General features: G+C 34.7%; 1 non-coding gene and 1 pseudogene across 1 annotated transcript; both read left to right on the top strand.

Annotated features, from left to right (window-relative positions):
• Positions 1–1,249: 1,249 nt before the first annotated feature.
• LOC125260849 lies at positions 1,250–1,391 on the top strand (annotated as a pseudogene).
• Positions 1,392–2,528: 1,137 nt separating this feature from the next.
• Positions 2,529–2,694, top strand: LOC125260848. The gene has a single exon (XR_007183142.1). It is a non-coding gene; the product is annotated as a U1 spliceosomal RNA (small nuclear RNA).
• The last annotated feature ends 4,273 nt before the right edge of the window (positions 2,695–6,967 follow it).

Below are 6,967 nucleotides of genomic sequence, written 5' to 3'. Positions count from 1 at the left end.
AAGACTTGTCAGACAAGAGGTGAGGTGAGCTTAATCAGCTTGTCATAAACTGAAGACCCAGGTAATGAATTAATCATTTCTGAATCTTATAGCATTGTAGTTTTGTATTGTTTGTAGTGGGATCAACGTTTGCATAAGTAGTAGATGTGTTGGGGAAGTAACACGTAACATTTTAATTACATTTTGCTAAAATGAACTAAATGAACTAAATGACTCGAAAAAAGATTCATTTTGTTGAACGAGACTCAAAAGTCCGAGTCAGTAAAATGATCCGAACTTCCCATCACTAATAAGAATTAGTTATCTTCAACTGTGTATTAGTGACTGCCAGAGTGGCTTCTTCATATATAAATGAAGCTCTATATCCTGCGGCTCACGATCACCCTCTAGCGTCACCCGCCAGCGTTTACAGGTCTAAGTGATATTCAAGTTGGCATCCTTGCACAGTACTACATACAAATATATTTTCATATACATTTAACGCAAGAACTATATTTAACAAATGACAACTAATAATATTAATGATAAACAATACATACATGACTACTTGAGTTCATATCACTACACATAAAGCAAGGTTCTTTGCTCAGTTTTGGCTGGCCTTCCTGTTGAGATCTATTAGCTAATGGAAGGGAACAATGCCCTGGTCAACGAATAGGCCAGACTACTATCAGAGGGTGGCAAATCTTGTAGCAAGTAAACCATGGTGTTTGGAGCAGTCTTTGATTCTGGAGCATAAGTTGCTGTACAGCAGACTGAGGGACGAGCTGGTGGAAGGGGCGGAAAAAGTTGTGCTGCCATATAGGGTGGATTGGGCTATATTGCAACCCACTTATCAAAAATAAAAAAAATAGAGGGTAAAAAATTACAATAAACTTAGTGCTATATGGGGAGGGTCTGGGAGTATTTGAGAGAGAACGTAGTAATTTGGGGAGTGATTTCAGAAGGGAAGCACATATTGTGGTAGTGGAGAACAGTTTGTCTGAGGAAGCAAATACCACATTTGGCGCCAGAGAGGTTGTTCTCACAACTATTGGGTAAAATGACAGCTGAGGTCGCATAGTGGGTGTGAGGTAAAGGGAATGAGGATTTTATGTTTTGATGCATTTTTGTGTTTTGTTCTGTTTTGTTTCTGTTTTTTTTTTTTGTTTTTTTTTGGCTTCTAACCATTTCAACTTATCAGTGTGCATAAGGAAATGTTAAAAGGAAATGTATTTTATGTTGTAATGTTTTTCAGACTGTTGTAAAGAATGATTTTGTTTATTTAAAAAAAAAAAATCTGTTCTTATCAGTTTAATATCTGATACGTCCCCTATCTGGGGACTACATATTAAATTATTTTTGGCTCATTGTTCCAAAGCAGTGGTTCCCAAACCAGCACTGCACGTCTTGGATGTCACTCTTGTCTGATGCACCCATCTGAGGTCTTGGAGTCTTTACTAACAAGCTGATGAGTTGAATCAGGTGTGTTTGATTAGGGAGACATCTAATCAAACACACCTGATTGATGGGAACCACTGGTCTAAAGCAGGGATTCCCAAACTTTTCAGCCCACGACCCCCAAAATAACAATGCCATTGACTCGCGACCCCCACTATCTTCGGAGATGATTAAAGTATGCAAACGTTGTGCGCAATGGCGTACACGCACTAACGCCTGTTTCACACATAGGCCTAATCTGTTTGCAGTACGTAGTTTTTTTCTGTGCCCATATTAACAGATAAAGCGTTCCCACTGCACACCGCAGAACACGGATGCAGTCCGGCAGTGCGTTCCACAAGCGCACCGTGCAGCGATCATTTACGCACAGTCTGTTTTTGCTGCGCTGCACCGTGCTGAATTAAAACGATAGAGCACTGTACACATTAAAATAAACATGTATTGATGCGAAAAAAATAGTAATTTCACCATAGATGCATATAATTTAAAGTCTCTGTTACACAGTCAACATGGCTTTTTTGCCTCGGGTAAAGCAAGGAAACGGGCACATTACCTGGCATTTAGGTGAACAAGGGGACATAAAGATAGCACTCGTCTCTTCATGAAGGTGGAAAAACAAAGTTCTTTTTAACCTGAGGGATTTCTTGTAAAAAGATTTAAAAGGAAAGAAAAGACAAGAATCACCTGTTTTTGTCTATTTTAAGTTTTACTTTAAAATGTCTGTGATTTTAAGATAAAGCTTATGTTTAAATGTTTTGCCTATTGCGTGAGCAACATAATATATAACTCAAATGTATAACATTATATAAAGTAATGAATTTAATAAAACGTTTAAATGTAGCGCGTTTAAATGTGACATCTATGAAATACAGTGTATACAAAGGAAATCGCAATGCTGACAAGCCATGTTCAGTAGAAATAAAAATAAAGTAAAAATAAAAGTAAAAATAAGTGAATGTTGTGTTTGTGATAAACAGCCATGGATCAGTTGCGTGCTGCAAACTCGGCATATGTGAAAGCACAATAAGGGGGTTGATGAGGATGGCAAAGAGGGATAGGGTAGCCTCTTAATGGAGGCCTGGGGACTCATACTTACAGGGGCAAGGGAAGCCACCATGATCAGGAAGGTGGTTTACTCAGGGTGAGGCTCGGCCATTGCACTCCGGTTGTGCTGAGTCCTGCGAATTCCCTGAATGTGGGAATCTCGGGTACATAATTTATAGTAATGGAGGACTGCATTCATGCTCTCCCCTGGACATACTGGTTGAAAACAGATTACGTGGTGCTGAGAGAACCTGCAGTTTTTAACAGACATAGCATTGTCTATGGCTCCATCTCCGTACACGTTTGTATGCCTCTTTTTGGAATCGTGTTGCATGTGCTCACCTACTTTTGCAAAGTTCTCAGTTTTCGTTTAGGTACACTTGTGGGCACTTGACAACGCCAGTTTTCTAAATGACCCTGTGGTAGCTATCTGAATGTTAAAGTTTAGCTTTTCCTCCTGATCATGAATGACCTAGGGAGTCCAGAAAATTGTACTGCAGTTCTTTTGTGGAGGTTGATCGAAAAATTCTTTCTTTTTTACTAGATTTAACCCAAGTAATTATGAACTACCTAATATTGTATCTTATCCATCTCAAAAGATAAAAGTTGAAGATGTTAGGAGGACTTTTCAATCTACTAATATTAGAAAAGCTGTAGGGCCTGATGGGTGCAGTCCAGGCCTTATAAAAAAAAAATGCGTATGAACTAGCTCCTGTATGACAACCAAATTTTCAGGCTTCTATTGATTCACATACTGTTCCTGTAATATGGAAAACCTCAATCATAAAACCAATACCAAAAATCTCTTGTCTTAAGAATGTAAAGATTACAGACCTATAGTCCTCACTTCGGTTATTATGAAATGATTAGAAAGAATATTACTTGAACATCCGGTAAATACAGTTAAAAAGAAACTTAATCCATGTCAGTTCATGTATAAACAAGGATGTAGCACAGAAGATGCAGTGGCAGCCTTAATGCATATTGTCTCTAAACATCTAGACAAAACTAACAACTATGTAAAAACTCTATTCCTGGACTTTTCATCTGCCTTTGATACAATTCAAGTTGATATTCTTGTGTCAAAACTAATACAGCTAGATGTAATTCCCTATCTGATTAAATGGTATGTTTCTTTTCTCACTAATAGAAAGCAACGTGTTAAAGTAAATAAGCTATTATCAACAGCAATTAGAATAAGCATTGGTGTACCCCAAGGTTGTGTTAGTTCTGCTACCCTAGTGAAAAAAAGTATACTAAGTATACTTGCAGCAAGACTAATTATTAGTATATTTCAAGTGTGTTAATGATTAGTTCATTTAAAGTGTGCTATTTTGAAACAACTAATTTTGTACTAAGTATATTTAAGTTGAAATTAAGTAGTATTAAAATACAACTTTAAGTATATTTAGTATACTTATGTGTACTAAATTGGAACAACTTCAAGTATACTTAGTACACTTTAAGTATATGTCTGTGTAGGGACTAATTACATGCTTGATTAGTGATATTAAAGTGTACTCAATTTGTGTTATAAGTATACTTCATTTGTGTTAAAAGTATATTTCTTTGTTATAATATACGTTGTATTATAAGTATACTTTATTTCTGTTATAAGTATACTTTTATTTGTGTTATAAGTATACTTTATTTCTGTTATGAGTACACTTTGTGTTATAAGTACACTTTATTTGTGATTTAAGTACATTACAAAACACAAGCAATATACACTGAATATATTATAGTATATACTGTATGCTCAGTACCTTTGGCTTATTCCAAATATTAAACATTACACACTTTGCAGTCAATAACTATACACTTTGTTATTACTTCTACTTTGTATAATATAGTCAACATTTGAAGTGGATCAAAACCTTTAATCAAAGTTGTCCTAACTTTTTTGATCCACTTCAAATGTTGACTACTGTACTTTGAATTGCATAATCTCACACAATACAGTTGTGCTACCATTTACATACAGTTTAACACATTTTCCCAAAGTTGAATGCATTTGTTTTCAAGGCCACTAAATTAAATAAAATATAAGAACATCACTAATGAAGAGACATTTCAATCAAGTGACATCGCAGACTGACCGTGATGGCGACGACAACCGGCTAATCTAATGGCCTACGCGATCCTGAAAGAACCGGAGAAAAGTGCTGCTATTGGGAGGTGAGTTGTAGTCTACCAGACTTTATTTTATTTTCTTTAACAAACGGAGAGCGATATTTCGGCTTGATATCTCCTTTTTGAGTTTTTGTGTGGTGGTTTATGGCACATGTTTGTATGCAGCACCAAAACATTCATATGATTGGGCAAATCGGCCCGTATTCTGTACGATATAAATTCATAAAGTGTTTTATGCTTGACTGTGTACCGAAAACAATATCGACATGCCATTCTGATACAGTTCCCTGCTGCTAATCCTCATTTACTGTTCAAAAATAGTATTGGTTCAATGTAGGATTTAGAGACTATTGTAAACGTGAATAAAGAGTTGAACATGCTGTCTTATATCTTTGGTATATTCTGTCAACAGATGCTGTTCTTCACGAGTCTCTGCGGTCATCATTGTGCCATCAGACACAATGAGAAGCTCATCAGAAAATGGAATATAATGTGTCATTTGTATTTGTGTATAGAGGGTCACCATGGTCCAATATATATATATATATATATTTTTTCTTTAATGAAAAACATGGTAAGTTTTGCTGAATCTAAGTTTAAATAAAAACTATTGGATTTGTCAATGAAATATGTCTCTTCATTAGTGATGTTGTTACATTTTATTTATTTTAATGGCCTTGAAAACAAATGCATTCAACTTTGGGAAAATGTGTTAAACTGTATTTAAATAGTAGCACAACTGTATTGTGTGAGATTATGTAATTCAAAGTACAGTAGTCAACATTTGAAGCGGATCAAAAAAGTTAGGACAACTTTGATTAAAGGTTTTGATCCGCTTCAAATGTTGACTATATTATACATAAGTATAAAGTGTATTGTTATTGTCTGCAAAGTGTGTAATGTTTAATATTTGGAATAAGCCAAAGGTACTGAGCATACAGTATATACTATTACCTGTAAAATAATATATTCAGTGTATATTGCTTGTGTTTTCTGAAGACACTCTTAATTATTTTGTAATGTACTTAAATCACAAATAAAGTGTACTTATAACACAAAGTGTACTCATAACAGAAATAAAGTATACTTATAACACAAATAAAAGTATACTTATAACAGAAATAAAGTATACTTATAATACAACGTATATTATAACAAAAATTATATATTTTTAACACAAATAAAGTATACTTATAACAAATTAAGTACACTTTAATATCACTAATCAAGCATGTAATTAGTCCCTACACAGACATATACTTAAAGTGTACTAAGTATACTTGAAGTTGTTCCAATTTAGCACACATAAGTATACTAAATATACTTAAAATTGTATTTTAATACTACTTAAATTCAACTTAAATATACTTAGTACAAAATTAGTTGTTTCAAAATAGCACACTTTAAATTAACTAATCATTAACACACTTGAAATATACTAATAATTAGTCTTGCTGCAAGTATACTTAGTATACTTTTTTTTCACTAGGGACATTGAACCAATACTATTGGTTAGTAACAGTAAATGAGGATTAGCAGCAGGGAACTGTATCAGAATGGCATGTCGATATTGTTTTCGGTACATAGTCAAGCATAAAACACTTTATGAATTAATATCGTACAGAATACGGGCCGATTTGACCAATCATATGAATGTTTTGGTGCTGCATACAAACATGTGCCATAAAACACCACACAAAAACTCAAAAAGGAGATATCAAGCCAAAATATCGCTCTCCGTTTGTTAAAGAAAATAAAATAAAGTTTGTTAACTGGTAGACTACAACTCACCTCCCAATAGCAGCACTTTTCTCCGGTTCTTTCAGGATCGCGTAGGCCATTAGATTAGCCGGTTGTCGTCGCCATCACGGTCAGGCTGCGATGTCACTTGATTGAACTGGTCAGAATCCCCAAGATTGAGCGATGTATTGCGCTTTCAGTGTTTTATTAAATAAATTATACATTGCGACATTATACTTCACCTGAGTGACTGAGCGAGGGGATTCAGACGATTCAGCTCTGATTGGATGAAGGCAGTGAGCAACAAAATCTGATTGGTCACAGACCAAGTTGAAGAGACATTTGAATTCCGACAAGTTTAACCACTCAAGCATATTTTTTCGCATTACTTGTGCTGCTGGTGTGTTGTTTAATATAGATTTGTGTGTACGATTGTAAAATGATTCTGCCAGTGTAAACTTAATAAACATTTACACATATTTGGAAATTCTATAGGCTACACTGCATATACTAAATGGGCTTGTAATGCATTCATACTGAAATAAATAGCACAAGTAATATAATGAATTCCAAGGATGAAGAAGTAAACTTAAAAAATATACTCAAATTT

This window comes from Megalobrama amblycephala, linkage group LG24, assembly GCF_018812025.1.
Source record: "Megalobrama amblycephala isolate DHTTF-2021 linkage group LG24, ASM1881202v1, whole genome shotgun sequence".
NCBI classification, from domain to species: domain Eukaryota; kingdom Metazoa; phylum Chordata; class Actinopteri; order Cypriniformes; family Xenocyprididae; genus Megalobrama; species Megalobrama amblycephala.
Note: the sequence above shows the minus strand (reverse complement) of the source record. Positions and strands in the feature narration are given on the sequence as shown.